The sequence below is a fragment of the Haliotis rubra genome, unplaced genomic scaffold (genome assembly GCF_003918875.1).
Source record: "Haliotis rubra isolate DU_JTF1 unplaced genomic scaffold, ASM391887v1 Scf101, whole genome shotgun sequence".
Taxonomy (NCBI): Eukaryota; Metazoa; Mollusca; class Gastropoda; order Lepetellida; family Haliotidae; genus Haliotis; species Haliotis rubra.
This window is the reverse complement of record NW_025764904.1, coordinates 633,066-651,032: the sequence shown is the minus strand read 5'-3', so window position 1 is coordinate 651,032 and position 17,967 is coordinate 633,066. Positions and strand designations below refer to the sequence as shown.

General features: G+C 37.8%; 1 protein-coding gene across 7 annotated transcripts in view; it reads right to left on the bottom strand.

Moving 5' to 3' along the window:
- Window positions 1-17,967, bottom strand: part of LOC124268474 (serine-rich adhesin for platelets-like) — a 102,643-nt gene that overhangs the window by 30,574 nt on the left and 54,102 nt on the right. For all 7 annotated transcript variants that reach the window (XM_046703478.1, XM_046703491.1, XM_046703485.1 and 4 more), the window contains one exon: window positions 7,238-7,353. The gene's annotated coding sequence lies outside the window, so the exon portion shown is untranslated. The remainder of the gene's footprint in view (window positions 1-7,237; window positions 7,354-17,967) is intronic.

Here is a 17,967-nt window from a genome sequence, read left to right as displayed (position 1 = left end):
AGTCGCTTCGTTAGCTTCGTTCAACACTAATTTACAATATCAAATTATCATGTAGAAATTATTCATCCTTCAGAAACATTCTCATTCTATACTTATATGATAACAATGTTGGGAATGACCTTTCATGTAGCAATCTATATAAATGTTAAATGCTGAATAGGAAGTTTTAGTATATGAGGATTTGTTTCACATATTTAAAAACTGAACGATCTTCTAGTTCTCATGGTAATCCTTTCAGGAAAACATCAAGACATATGACAACGATAAGATAGAAGAAATGACTCATGCTTCCTAGGAGTGGCCACTACTGAAATAGCAAGATTACATTTGACTAAGGAGATAAATGTAATGGAAGATAACAGTATGAATGAAAGTAGCAGTTGCCCAACTGTTCAGTGAAAAGTAGAACATGTCGCAGAAGAAACTCTTAGGCAATAGAGACCTCTCATCACAAAAGGTGTCCTCCACCCAGTGCACTTAGTGGTACCTCTACACTGACTAGTACTGTAGTTCTGTTGGTCCCAAATCACCTTGATTGTATCAGTGTAATAGTTAAAGATTACCCCAATTACACAATGCTGTATAGTGTCACATAGGACACTGTCAACAACATCTAGGCCTGGACTAGAAAGGAAGAACACACTAATGGAAAAGTCCCACAGCGACTCAACTGTACGTTAGTCTGCAGCAACATACCACAGTACCATCACACCAGCTACACAAATAAACCAGCCATGTCAAGACATGACCTACACTATCACAACATCCACACCTAGACAACACCTGAATTACAGCAACACCATGACAACACCTTGATAATCATACCAACATCATCATACCATCCACATCAACCACATCCTTACCAAGACATCACCTACACTATCATAACATCCACACCTAGACAACACCTGAATTACAGCAACACCATGACAACACCTTGATAATCATACCAACATCATCATACCATCCACATCAACCACATCCTTACCAAGACATCACCTACACTATCATAACATCCACACCTAGACAACACCTGAATTACAGCAACACCATGACAACACCTTGATAATCATACCAACATCATCATACCATCCACATCAACCACATCCTTACCAAGACATCACCTACACTATCATAACATCCACACCTAGACAACACCTGAATTACAGCAACACCATGACAACACCTTGATAATCATACCAACATCATCATACCATCCACATCAACCACATCCTTACCAAGACATCACCTACACTATCATAACATCCACACCTAGACAACACCTGAATTACAGCAACATGACAACACCTTGATGATCATACCAACATCATCATACCATCCACATCAACCACATCCTTACCAAGACATCACCTACACTATCATAACATCCACACCTAGACAACACCTGAATTACAGCAACACCATGACAACACCTTGATGATCATACCAACATCATCATACCATCCACATCAACCACATCCTTACCAAGACATCACCTACGCTATCATAACATCCACACCTAGACAACACCTGAATTACAGCAACATGACAACACCTTGATAATCATACCAACATCATCATACCATCCACATCAACCACATCCTTACCAAGACATCACCTACGCTATATCATAACATCATCACACACTAGACAACACCTGAATTACAGCAACACCATGACAACACCTTGATAATCATACCAACATCATCATACCATCCACATCAACCACATCCTTACCAAGACATCACCTACACTATCACAACATCCACACCTAGACAACACCTGAATTACAGCAACACCATGACAACACCTTGATAATCATACCAACATCATCATACCATCCACATCAACCACATCCTTACCAAGACATCACCTACACTATCATAACATCCACACCTAGACAACACCTGAATTACAGCAACACCATGACAACACCTTGATAATCATACCAACATCATCATACCATCCACATCAACCACATCCTTACCAAGACATCACCTACACTATCATAACATCCACACCTAGACAACACCTGAATTACAGCAACACCATGACAACACCTTGATAATCATACCAACATCATCATACCATCCACATCAACCACATCCTTACCAAGACATCACCTACACTATCATAACATCCACACCTAGACAACACCTGAATTACAGCAACACCATGACAACACCTTGATAATCATACCAACATCATCATACCATCCACATCAACCACATCCTTACCAAGACATCACCTACACTATCATAACATCCACACCTAGACAACACCTGAATTACAGCAACACCATGACAACACCTTGATAATCATACCAACATCATCATACCATCCACATCAACCACATCCTTACCAAGACACCACACATATCAAGACAGACCTCATCTCATCACCAACACCATCACCAACACCAACACCAACACTAACACCATCACCATCACCAACACCAACACCAACCACACCATCACCAACACTCACCACATCATCACCACCAACACCAAATCACACCATCAACACCCACATCAAACTTTCCATAAAATCACCCATGTTATCACCCTGGTAAAGCATACATACATCAATCCATAATTAAAGTCTTGAACTCTCCAACTCCATCTAAACAAACAAATGGCTTCTCCTGTAACATATTCCTTCCTGCTGAGGCACAGAACAACGGGTTACATCTCAGAAAACCCATTTCACGTGACACTGAAATATTACGCATCTGCAACAGATGTCTAGACAACAAAATAATGAAACATATTGACGGAAGCAGAACAAAGAGGACAAAGAACATTCACCTATCTTCCCCTTCCTCTTCAACAGGAGTTAGAAACAGAATCTGAAACTTGAACTTCCGTCAGAACAGGACACAAGTAAAACCTAGTTATACACCATCCCTCAAGAGGGTCAGTATAGCTAAACGCAACACTCTGTTGTCATGCTCTGTTGTCAGGTGTCGGTCAAAGTCTTATCTTGATTTCGTAGTTTAATGCCTGTATGAAACTGTGAGATTGTAATAGTGTTAGGGAACTTAGTTTAGCATACATAAACACATGTCTTAAGGGGTCAACTACTTATAGTAATAATATTCATTCCTTCTGAAATGGAGCAAAACAATTGTATTTTGGATATCCAGAAAACAATAAGCAGACGGTTGGTAGAAAATATGTTCTATTATGCTAGAGTCACGATCTGAGTTATTGTAGTTATAAATAATGACGGTAGATAACAATGTAATAATACCAGTGTTATGACTGACACTGTTAAAGTTATAGATATAATGTGGGGTAGATATAAATGTTTTCGTAATATAGTCTCAGGATTAGTTTAGCGTAGATACTGACGTAAGATACTAATGTAATAATACCAGCATCATCATTGACACTGTTAAAGTTATAAATATAATGTCTAACAGACATTAATGTTTAAGTTACAGTGAGTGAGTAACGTTTTATGCAGCCTTTAGCAATATTCCAGCAATATCACGAGGGACACCAGAAATGGGCTTCACACATTGTGTTTTAGTAATACCAGTCTCTGGATAGGTATTGTTTATAGCTATAAATAATGGCACCAGAAAACCACCCCCTACCACTTCAGGCAAATATCCAAATCCAAACTTTATACAAATCTAACTATGCAGCCCTAACTCAGAATCCCCTTCAGGTTGCCATATTTTTCTGTGAAATCATCCCTCTTTCAATCAAACACTAAATAGACAGTGAGCCAGTGTGCAAAATACGCCCTATGTTGGAAAGCGCACGTTAAATCTCCAAATCCCAATCATAATCAACAATATTGTAATAACGCCTTTCTCAGGATTTGTGTTATTTTGGGAACAAAAATGTGAAGCAAAAAACAATACCATCATAATAACATTGTCTATCACATAATACCACTGTTGGTTCTTTTGATGTACTACCATTTCAATACTATTTCAGTATTTGTGATATATGACCGGTACAAAGGACAACTGTAGTTTATTTCCTCCTTACGTTTCCAACTAGGAGGACAAACATTCACACAAGCATGTGATAAATTAATATTTAAATATTTAAAACCCATATATCAGGGACCCAAAGGCATTCCAGGTATGAATACTGGTCCCCCCAGCAACCTAGCCTTTCTGTAACAGGTGACTACATGCACTGGGTAGTCGACTCAGATAACTGGTTGACTTCACCAGGCACCGATTTCTCGAAACAAACTTAAGTCTGAGTTTTGACTTAAGTTCGAGTTTTTACTCAAATCTGAAAAAAACGCAGGAAAATGCATTCCACAGAATGAACTGAAATTGGTATTAAACTCAAACTATACAAGACAATTTGAGTTTGGTGGGTAGATTACTTAAGTTGTTTGGGCTTTTATATTTTGAAAATGCAGTTGAGTTAAAAATTCAGCTGTTTCAAATTGTGAAACTCAGTTTGAGATTTGAGTAAAAACTTAAGTTTGTTTCGAGAAATCCAGGCCAGAGCTCCAGATAAGATTTAGCTCATGTGGGTACTGTACCCACTGTATTTTTTGGGAGTGGGTATTATGAATGTTGAGTGGGTATTTTATTTTCCGTTACCCACTGCTTTCAAATATGTGAGTATTTCAGTCATTTTCCTCACCTAAGTATATGTCATTGAGTAAGTTTACTAAGCAGGTATGTTCTGCCTTATGTCATACCTAATCAAAACCAACTTTAATATAATGGAAATCGATGTCTTTTTCATTACGCAAGAGATTTTTATAAATATATTCCGTACGCATTTGTTTTAAACTTTTTGCATATCTAACATTTTAAATGCGTAATTGGTACGCAACAATTATTTTTTCAATGCGTAATTGGAAATTTTCCATGCGTATTTTACCCGGCTTATCTGGGCCTCTGCTTCACGTCACGCCATTCTAATGGGATGGATGGATGTTCCATGATGTTCTTGACTTGATGATTTACTGATTTCCATCATATAGATGGAATATTGCTCAGTTCAGCATGAAACAAGAAATCAGTCAATTGTATACCACAATATGAGACACTATTGGACACAAAAGGAGACGTCAACATTTTGTGGAATAGCTGCAGGACTTCGGACCATTTGCTCTTACACATGTGTATGATCTATCACTTATCCTCACATTAAATGTACATTGTTTTAAACCATAAGGTTTATTCTGCAGCTTAACGGGCCCTTTCCACCAACCTTTCTACAACAAAGAATTTTGCATTCATACCATGATACATCCCATTTTGTCTAATATTTTACAACACTGACAGTTTCAGAGCATTACCTATAGCTACATCCACGTACACCAAATTTTATTACATTTTGAAAGAAAATAGCCAAGTAATAGCCCCAAGTACTGTCAGGTTTCTCTCTTGCAAAAAAATAAAGATACACAACCTTCATATTTTCAAACACTCACAAACATTATGAACATATACCATGAATATGACATGTGAGATACTTTTGTGCAGTATTCACTGAAGTTAATGCATGTGATGCCTGTAATCAATGGGTATATAGATTTGTAAGGAGACACTGGAGGAGCAGCTGAAAGGGATATGGGTAATTTTCCACAGTGTCGTCATAATAGTGTTGTTGCTTTTTCCAAACTTATGCATATTTGTGCACAAACTGAACAGGTTAATTTTTATAATAGGGATTTACTTTTCATATTTACATAAACATACAGTTTATCTACAGCTGTGATACAATCCTATCTCTGCTGCTGTAGCATGGCAGGAGTACTGCGAGTGAGTGAGTGAGTGAAAATGTGTTTACCCCTTAAGTGGAACCCACATGCCCACAAACAAAGAAACATACTCTGTTCAAACATACAATCAGTTTTCAGGAAAGCCAACTGCTTTATTTCAATATCAACATAGATAAGCCATGAAATAATTCAGTGTATATAGCAGACAGCTCCATAGTTCTAAGCAAACAGAATTCAGCATTTCAAACACTTGGGGGTGAACGCCAACTTCACAATGTCAAAACTCCACAAGGCACATTGTGACTGCAAGATATTAAAAGGCAAAGATCTTGCTGGCAATTTTGCAGTCAACATGATGCAGTCATGGAACTTTGTTACCTCCAGAGTGAGATCATAATCACACATGAAAGCGAATGTCGTAACATGGTATACAAAGCAATATTTACACTACTACAATAGCAATAATATCTGAGAATGTGAGTTCTGTTATACTATAGGGTCAGATACAGCCACCCATAAGTCCACAGCCCTGTGACTTGAGAAAGTCAAGGATCACCATGGGTTGTCTCACAAAATCTGGGCGTTGGGGTAGCCTAGTGGTTAAAGCGTTCGTTCATCACGCCAATTTAGGCCTGGGTTCGATTCCCCACATGGGTACTATGTGTGAAGCCCAATTCTGGTGTCCCCTGCCTTGCTGGAATATTGCTAAAAGTGGCATCAAACTAAACTCACTCACTCACTCACTGACAAAATCTGAGTTACTTCAACGACTTATTTATAATGACACTCTAAATAAAAGTGCTGTATACTATAAGTCTGTATTAACCGTACAGATAAAACCATTGTGAAACAGGATTTCAACAACATATTGAAAGTCAATCTGCTGCAGATGTGAAGCGATATTGCTGATCACTTTAGACTAAATATCAAACTGTCAAAGGGATATATGTCAGACTAAATGGGAATTAATTCCCATTTTATGACTGGTCACAAACTGTCTGGACCAAATTCATGTGTGCATTGCTGCAATGTTCTGTGTGGCACCATTGCATAACATCGAACCGTGAAGATCTGGGTTAGAAATTTTTTTTCAGTTGTAAGAGGCGACTAACGTGATCTTGTGGTAAGGCTCACTGACTTGGTTGACACGTCATCATATCCCAATTTAGTATATAGATGCTCATGCTGTTGACAACTTGATTGTCTTGTCCAGACTCAATTATTTACAACCCACCGCCATATAGTTTGAATATTGCTGATATGATGATGACATGAGTCAACCCAGTCAGCGAACCGGACCACCTGATCCCGTTAGTCACCTCTTACGACAAGCATGGGTTACTGAAGATCAGTTCTAACCCGCATCTTCATGGGTCCTGAATTATCAGAACTATCCAGTCTTTCAACATTCCTCAAATGAGGTCCCACATATTGAATCAAGTCTATGTTAAACTGATCTCTATGTTAAGAAATAACTCGGTGAATATCCTACATTGACAAAGCAAGAAACAAAAGATATATTCACCTTTTTCAATATTTTTTTCTGATTTCAAAAGTTGTTCAAAGTACTTTTGTTGATGTGATGACCGTTTCACTCTGCTGCTGATGTAGGTTGCCTTGAATGTGTTCAATTCTTTGTGTCTGAAGTACAAATGGAAATAAAACCTTAATAAACCTAGCACAATAGCTTATCAATTTATTCCAAATGATAACAAAAGCCATTTGTAGTCTGGTGGTAATCTTTTTCTTGGGACAACAATCATTTGGGTTTGAATATCATGATAACATCTGACCTACAAACTAATTAAAAAGTGTTCATTCCAGTCTGTTTCTATATTAAATATAAAATATTTGTGACGCAGCTTTCTGTTCAGTCTCATGTTATCGAGTTTATTTTTATAATTTTGTGATTAAATCATTGAACCAACAGATTTTACCATCCTCTATCTCAAAATTGGGTTTGTGATTACAAGGCCATGCAAACATATGTTGGAGGTAACAGATGTCAATGAAACTCTCTGTGTGAAATTAATCAGCTTGACTTTAAATATGTCCGTCTGGAAAGCTAACTAAACATATTGTAAATCATGATTATTGCCTGCTTTTATAAACTGACTCATATTCATCTGAACGTATTGGAGCAAATGGTCTTGTCAGGTAAAGCCAACTATGAAGAAACAATGACATAACAAAGCTGCGTAAGGTAACTAAGTACCAGATTTGACAGGTGAGGTGAAATTGGGTTTAAAATCGTGCTTGAGAATATTTCGCTCATATGACGACGTGCATGTGTGTGTGTATGTGTAGGTGGGGCTGCTTGTACTAGACCAGACTTAAGCTGGTTTTATAGTGCTAGCCCACTGAGATACCATGCCGCAGTGAAGAATGAATACCCCACTCAGACACATTATACTGACTCCGAGCCGACCAGTCCTTGTCGTACCCATTAATGCCGAACGCCAGGCAGGGACCAACAAGTACCATATTTTAACGTCTTTTGGTTTGATGCTGCCGGGCATCGAACCCGCGACCTTCCGCTCTCCGGGCGGACGCTCTAACCACTACACCACGGAGGCGGTCACCAGATTTGACAGTGCGTCTCTGAAAGTTCCAATTCAAGGGTGGTCATTTCTTTCATTCAAGTTGATCACACTGCTATGACAGTCGCCAGCTGTGTATAATGGCATCTGTGTTCTTGTTAACCTTGTCAAATAGCCTTATAATTATGCATTGGTGTTATCGCTTTAACTGAATAGTTCTTGTAGTTCAAAGGAAAGGTACTCGTATTAATTTTTTTACAAACTTTAGGCCAGGGTATAACATTTGCATTAATTTATGATTTAAAGTACAGTGGAATCTGTCAATTCCGGACTCTCTGTAATCCGATTTTCTCCATAATCTGGACTACTTTCTGTCACTCAGTCCCAGCAAAATTGTTCTTATTTTATCATTAAAGCTTGTTTTATAATACAGACTCTCTAAATTACAGATTACGGACTAAAATAGCAGTCCCGACAATCAACTTGCTGTGAGAATAATGCTTTTGAATCCGGACATATCTGACCAAAATAACAGTACCGACAACTAACTTGCTATGAGAACAATGCTTTTGTAATCAGGTAAAGGATTGAAAAAAAGCAATTAGATTGATAGCCTTGAATAGTCTTGAAATTGCTATGTTTGTTTTAGTCATGTTTGATTTATGTAGTGCAATATTTCATGTTTTATTATTAAAAACTACCAGTCAATATCAATATGATTTTCAGATACTCATCGAAATAATTTAAATTTAAATCATTAATTAAGATTATTTCTGAATTGTTAGTTTAGTTTTTTTTATCCTTTTTGTTTGTAAGAATTCAAACATATTGAAAATAACACAACACGACCTAAACAGAAAGTAACAGTATCAGCTTATCTTGTACATGCATCTACTGGATCTTTAGATATAGTATACTATCAGTAATTAATTATTGATCGTCAGTAATAAATTATTGAGTTTGTGTTCACAAAAATATAATAGATCAATACCAAACGATAATGAAGGCCACCAGTGTCTGAATATATTCATTACAATATATATACTAAAGTATCACTTAAAATAGTGTACAAGCGATTCATGTTGTGCCATGCTATGAAAATGTGATATGAGTAACAAATAAAAGCATTTATAGAAGTGACATCATTGTTTAAACATGGTCAAACAGAATCTACACAATCAGCAATCTGATCACACACAGTCAGTTAGCAAACAGTCTAACCACACGACCACATTTAACTTGTCACAACCAGCTGGTTCAGTATACAGTATAGAGGCCATTTGTATTTCTTTTACGTTTCTGTTAATTGCCATCTCTTCACATTTTAGTTATTTTTATGACAAAGGGCATACATTTCTCTATGAGCTATATCACTCAACATTTAGTTGGGATATTCTCTGTGTTCATGTGGGGATAACTCAGACTGGTTGTTTGAAAGTGTGGTTAACAATAGGGTTGATTTGGCTGGACTGAACGTTACACTTCACTGCATATTTCTCAAAGTAATCACTTATATGCATTATTTTCTTCATACGTTTCATAAAAGTGTGAGCCAACACAGTAGCCCTACTGAGAGTTGAGCAGTATTATTCAGACTTGCATAACTAGGTGAACTTATAATTAGGTCTTATTTAGTTGTCGATTTGGGGGAGAAGTGAAGCCTATATGCAACAAAGGTTCCAGCTATATTACTAGGTATTACAGCCATATAACTTCTTCCCATTCAACAAATCAACTGAAATAATTGCGGGTAGAACTAAGCACTACATATTGTGAGAAATGCAAAAAATATTCTAAAATTTTGCTTGCACACACACACACTCCATAATTACCATTTAGGGCTCAATTTAAACAAATGAAACCTACTTGCACCCAGTGCAACCTTAGGTAGAAACCTTGTTGCATCAGACAAAAACAGGTTGCACCTGCTGCTCAATATAAAATCTTGCATAAAATATGATGCTTGAGTTTGTTAATGATAGTTTAGAATATTATAACAAAAGAAATCTGGGACTGATAATATTAGTTATCTCACTTCCAAAAAGTTCATGAACAGTAAGTCCTTCAGTCACTGCTCATACAGTCATCAGAGTCACTCTGCCAAGTCAGTTCCTCATCATTCTGTTTTCCAGCTGAACCTCAAAAATTGACATGCACCTGGTGCAAGTTACACTAATAACTAGGTTGTATTTTGTAATACTGGGTTGCACCAGTGCAAGTAACAAAGCACTAAATCGAGCCCTACCATTACTTTAAAAGAAGCTCAACACGCATCAGTACAATACATATTGTGATAATGAAGAATTATTCTAAACCATTGCTTGCACAAACATACACACTCAATATTTACCATCGCTATAAAGGAAGTTCAACATGCATCAGTACAATACATACTGTGATAAGTTGAGTTGAGTTGGGCTTTACGTCACATCGGCATTATTCCAGCCATATAGTGATGAGAACAAGTTTGCATTAATATACATTGTAAGTACAAAGTGGTTTCGTTTCAAAGACATACATTCATTACGTTGTCATTTTAGAACAGAGAATGTCATAGAACTAGATTGAAAAGCAGGTACATTCGTTATTGACATTACACAGTTACATTTTATGATATAGATCGACTTCCCTCAGGTAGTTTAGTATCAGATGAGCGCTCACGCTGGAGAACAGATCTTTCAGATTGGTTGCGTGATAATGCGAGTCCCTTGCAGATGCAAAATCCACACAGTCAAGCAGAATACTGTGATAATGAAGAATTATTCTAAACCATTGCTTGCACAAATATACACATGCAATATTTACCATTGCTATAAAGGAAGTTCAACATGCATCAGTTCAACACTTAAACTGCATCATATTCCAATACCAACACATCTCCAAACATCCAGTCAGAATGATCACTTATCTGACCATTCTGAAAATCTGTACTGAACATTCTGAATATCCTTACTAAGGTTTAGTTTAACTCCTTCACAAAGGAGCAGCGCTTGTGTCGGAAGATAAGCAATGAGGTCGCACAAGGGATGAGAATAACAGGAAGCATCTGAGTGCACATATGTTCATCAACTTCCCTACGTCGTATCATTAGAAGGAATGTCCTTCAAAGCTGATGCAGAATGTCACTGGTTCAACTTTTAACTGTGCATTGATTGTTTGTTGTTTAAGGTGGACTCAGAATATTAAAACTATATGACTTGGTTTGTAAATAATGAAGACTTTTAGTCTTTGAATGACATGTAGAAGTGAAGATCAAAAGTTAAATGTATAGAAATTAACTTCTGTAATATAAGAAGCATGATGTTTCAGGGTATATTCTTATTCCTTGCAATTGAAAATGTGCCAGTAATTGTATCATTATCTTGAAATAAACAACTGATTTCACTACACAATATCTAACTGAAGGACATAAGTAACTCTAAACAAGGAATAATTAATATTGTGCTAACATGAATTTTTGAAGAACTGTATCACAAATGTACATGATAAACTGCTCAAATTCAAAACCAAATCTTCAAATTATACCTATTTTAACACATTCAATGTATCCAACAACCAATTCTACATGTGACAGGGTTAATATGCACTTTCTACAGAGATTTCAAAGAGCATAATTTGACTGTTGCACAAAAGCTGCTTGATCAAAGTTACAACATTCAAAGCCTTCAAATGCCTAATGTTACACTGTGAGGACATTCCCAAATTTGACACATCAACGACCATAGTTTCCTATTCTCACTTGAACATTGTGTTCTCATGTTTTTTCCGGTGAACATCTGACTTATCTTTATGATCTTCATGATTAAGATAAATGAATGCAGCAAACAGGATTCGGGCAATCCCAACACTGTCAGGCTGGTGAGACTCATCAGCTCATGTACCTTTGCAGAGCTCCAGATAAGATTTAGCTCATGTGGGTACTGTACCCACTGTATTTTTTTGGAGTGGGTATTATGAATGTTGAGTGGGTATTTCATTTTCCGTTACCCACTGCTTTCAAACATGCGTATTTCAGTCATTTTACTCACCTAAGTATTATGTGACTGAGTAAGTTTACTAAGCAGGTATGTTCTGCCTTATGACTATGTCATACCTAATCAAACCAACTAAATGGACAGTACAGCACTTCTTCATACTAACAGTACAACTTGATAGCAATCGATGTATTTTTCATTACGCAAGCAATTTTTATTAATATATTCCGTACGCCATTGTTTTAAATTTTGTGTGTATCTAACATTTTCAATGCATAATTGGAAATTTAATATGCGTATTTTATCCAGATACGCAGCTTATCTGGGCCTCTGCCTTTGCCATTTCTCTGTAATATGCAGCCCAGACAGCAAATGGGCCCTCCCAAAAATCACTGCCTAGTCAAACTCCCAACACTGCAACCTTCTGCACTACCGAGAGTGTCAGAAGACCAGTGTTCTTGGCAGTAAACCATTTCATAACCAAGGTCCACATCTTTGCCAAGTTCTCCTGAAACTTGTCAACCGTATTTGAGTCAAAAAGGACAGAATATTCAACTATGTAAATAATTTCATAATTTTTTAAAATATGACAAAAGTCATGTTTGATGGCTTGGATTTGTCTTAGTGTATATGTTCCCATTCCAAAGAATTTTATAATTGTCATTTTCCATGACATCCTCTACATATTCTGGATGGTACGTAACATGGATGGACTTCTGAATCAAAACCACAAGTATGGCAAAGCAAGTAATAAAGACAACAAGCCATCATATCTCTTAAGATATTGTTCCAATGTTGGGCATCCACTCACAAAGTGTTTTGTTCAATTCATTGCATAATCTACCATTCATATTTACATTTTAAAGCAAAATCACATGTTGACAGTAACAAGCAGGACGTGACTGGTCCTTAGTAGCAAACAGAAAGCCTTCTGTTTCACTTTTCAGACCAACAGACTTGATCCAAGCCAAGGACTCAACATCGTTGCTCTTTTCAGCACATAAACTAAGTGCAGTGGTTGCTCAGAAAGCCGTTCCTTTGAGAAACTGATTCAGTGCTGATGTTGATATCGTGGAAGACATTTCTCATCTATCCAGTAGAACAGAACTATCAACAAATAAACATTCACGCTGAGATGAGTCCAACATCCTTGACTAGTTTACGAAAACTGTGGCCTTGTATCCCCGGCCGTTATGGCTGGGATATTCTTCAAATACACAAGTCTGCAACACTTTCTTCTGTGTCTCATATACCATTACGTGATAGTACAGCAATAGCCAGGCAGCAGTTTACGAAAACTGTGGCCTTGTATCCCCGGCCTTTATGGCTGGGATATTCTTCAAATACACAAGTCTGCAACACTTTCTTCTGTGTCTCAATATACCATTACGTGATAGTACAGCAATAGCCAGGCAGCATCTCATAGGTGATTGTCAGTTCACCTGCCCAGCCATTGTCTGAGGGTCCAGACCTTCTCACAACAAGAATTTGACAATGTACTGACTGTCAGGCGTCGTATTACTATACATGTATGGTCAGAATGCAGTATTCAGCATGTCATCCACGAAGTTAAACTTCAGTAGCTGACCAACCATACCAAAAGGTTAATTATAACAAGCAGCTGATAGGCACAGGGCTGCACAATGGGCCATTATAATAGTCAAGCTGCTGTTATTTCATATGTCTTGAAAGCACTGTGATTATTCAGATATACACGTTTAACTTGGGGAATCTATAAACACATATTAACTCCCTGTGAAAAACCATATCCTACTTAAATGCATACGGTACCTGTTTTCATCGTGAATTTTGACAGGTCTAACATAAGCATGAATGGACAAGCAGATGTGCACAAAAGTACTCAATAAAATTCTGTCATGAAGAGCTTCCACATTAATCAAACCATTAGACCTGACAAATATGAATGACTGAGAGAAGAGAGAGGATGGAGGCATACATTGTTTGATATGACTCTTCATGTGAAGATGCCCATACTTTGTATTTCTTGTTTCATCCAATCAACAAAATAAAATCTGAGAGGGTGTGCACAGTTTTTGTGGCTTTGACGTTATTGTGAGCATTCAGATTTTTCTTAAGTCTACATTTGTATTTTGCCCTAGTTTCTCCCTTATATGGGCATTCTGGAGTTTGTCTCCAACCTGCATCCATAAGTCCATATAGGACCATCCATGAGATGGTAAAAAAACCCTCCCCAGTAAATTGACACATTCTTCTTTTTTGCTTTCTTGCCACATTTATTATTGTCATGTTTTACAGATTAAAAACAGTATGCAGCAGAGTAGGTTTGGGTGATCCTTTCACAATCAGGCTGGTAAGAATCATCATCATCATCAGCTCACGGCCCTTGCCCCCTTAAAAACGCAGCCCAAACAGCGAATGGGACTTCGCCCAGGAAGCGCTGCCTAGTCGATCCCACCAAGAACTCTCCGGAGAATATGAAGGCTCTCCAACACTGCATTACCCAGACTGTCAGAAGGGCTGTGCTCCCAGTGCGGAACCCGGGCACTCTCCTGATCTGCACCCATCTATTATTATTACTATTATTTCATAATTCTAGCAGAGATTTCTTAGGATTATGGAAACGGTGCTGTTGCTTACATTTATATCCAATCATATCATAGCAGTTCAAATTTGGAAGAAGTCCTGAAGTGATGCAAGTTTTGGATGCTGATGTATCAATAGTACTGACGAAAAACAAAAGTAATATCATTCTTGGATTCAAGCCCAGTACTTCAGGGTCATCTTACACAGATCATGCAAACTAATCAGTTTGAAGGAGGTTAGAGTAAGAGAACTGAACTCTGATTAATGGGTTATCTCAGAGTTACCTGTTAACAGAAAGTCACTGCATGTCCTGCACTGAATGCTGTCAAGATCACGTGGATGTCGTATGATTCACAATACGTAATTCTTAATACGTGTACATGTATACTGATAGCAACAATATTACACACACACAGATGTGCACTGTAACCTAGATGCTCATTCATACAATATACACAGACACAAAGACACACATACACACACACATACACACAGAGATGTGCACTGTAACCTAGATGCTCATTCACACAAAATACAGACAGATGCAAAGACACACATACACACACAGACACACACACATACACAGAGATGTGCACTGTAAACTAGATGCTCATTCACACAAAATACACAGACACAGATGCAAAGACACACAGACACAGAGATGTGCACTGTAAACTAGATGCTCATTCACACAAAATACAGACACAGATGCAAAGACACACAGACACACATACACACACAGAGAGATGTGCACTGTAAACTAGATGCTCATTCACACAAAATACACAGACACAGATGCAAAGACACACAGACACACATACACACAGAGATGTGCACTGTAAACTAGATGCTCATTCACACAAAATACACAGACACAGATGCAAAGACACCCAGACACACACAGACACAGATGTGCACTGTAAACTAGATGCTCATTCACACAAAATACACAGACACAGATGCAAAGACACACATAGAGATGTGCACTGTAAACTAGATGCTCATTCACACAAAGTACACAGACAGATGCAAAGACACACAGACACACAGACAGACACACAGGGATGTGCACTGTAAACTAGATGCTCATTCACACAAAATACACAGACACAGATGCAAAGACACCCAGACACACACAGACACAGATGTGCACTGTAAACTAGATGCTCATTCACACAAAATGCACAGACACAGATGCCAAGACACACACACACACACACACACACACAGAGATGTGCACTGTAAACTAGATGCTCATTCACACAAAATACACAGACAGATGCAAAGACACAGACACAGAGATGTGCACTGTAAACTAGATGCTCATTCACACAAAGTACACAGACACAGATGCAAAGACACATAGACACACACAGACACACAGAGATGTGCACTGTAAACTAGATGCTCATTCACACAAAATACACAGACACAGATGCAAAGACACACATACACACACACACACACAGACACAGATGTGCACTGTAAACTAGATGTTCATTCACACAAAATACAGACACAGATGCAAAGACACACAGACACACATAGATGTGCACTGTAAACTAGATGCTCATTCACACAAAATAGACACAGATGCAAAGACACACAGACACACACACAGACACACATACACACACAGAGATATTTGCCTGGACCTCATTATTTCCAGTCCATTATCACTTAAAAGACATATTCTGATGAATGTTAATCATTTGATATGCCCATAAGTTCATTCTTAAATTCAGAATAGTAAGGTTTGAGCCATGATCATTTTCACGAGTATTTGGGTATTCTGATTTAAATCCTATGATCAAAATTTAATGACCTTTGAATGTTACACAAAGTTTTACCAGACACGGTTATTCTCAGGCTGCTGTTATTTTGATGGAATATTGTCTTGTGGCATTCCCACGCCATCCAAAACATATAGTTTTGTATAAATGTCAACCATCGAAATATCAAACACATCTGAGCTCCAGTGAGTCTTTCATTCCAAACTATACCATTTATGATGCACAGATGGCCTACCATTGTTTTCAAAGTATATGTTGTTGATATAATTGCTTTATCATTCATTCTTAATGAGCTCATGTTCTCTGAAGAGAAGATGATTTCAGAAATAGATACACTTGATAGTCCTGAGAAAGCTGCAAGACATACATAATTTATACTTACAAATATTAAATAAACATGAATGTGTCTGACTGGAGTGTGGAGCGTCCGACTGGAGTGTATGGCCATCTACCTATATGTGAGAATAGGTCATGCTGATGCATCAGTTCTTCTCATCTTGTGTAAGACTACTAGGAGTGAAATGGTATACTGCGGTATTAGTAGAACCGCAGTATTTTGCCTTTGGTTCGTAATATAATGCAATCCAAAAATTTGGTATTTTCGGCTTTCATACCATCATTTCAATCTAGTCATAAAATGACAGTTTTGCTCATCAAAATAACAAAAATTATGGTTATTTTCTTCCATGTTATCAAACACGAGTTTTGGCTCTTGTTGTCAGTTTTCTGCGTTATGACCAAATTTCATATACTGAACCGAAACGGACTGAACCCAAGGCTGTGTACTGCAATACGTACCTTACCATGGTAAGAGAATACTGTCTCACCCCTAAAGAATACTGTGATGAGCACAATACTTAAGAGGTGGATTACATTAGTAGTGAGTGAGTGAGTTTAGTTTTACGCCACACCCAGCAATATTCCAGCTATATGGTGGCGGTCTGTAAATAATCGAGTCTGGACCAGACAATCCAGTGATCAACAGCATGAGCATCGATCTTCGCAATTGGGAACCGATGACATGTTTAAAGCAAGTCAGCGAGCCTGACCACCCAATCCCGTTAGTCGCCTCTTACGACAAGCATAATCGCCTTTTGTGGCAAGCATGGGTTGCTGAAGACCTATTCTACCCCGGATCTTCACGGGTCGATTACATAAGTAACAAAGGACTAAACCGTCAAGGTATCATTCACCAGTTCCTAGATAGCCGTTGATTATTGACAGACACAAAATTGGGTAATAAATGTCCCATGTTCTGGCATGTGGTGTGTGTATCTTATGAAACTTGGATAATAATTTGAAACACATCTTGTCGGAACAAAAAAGGAGGCAAGTGTCTAAAATTGAAGATTTGCTTGATGACTGATTTCTGTATAGAGAGAC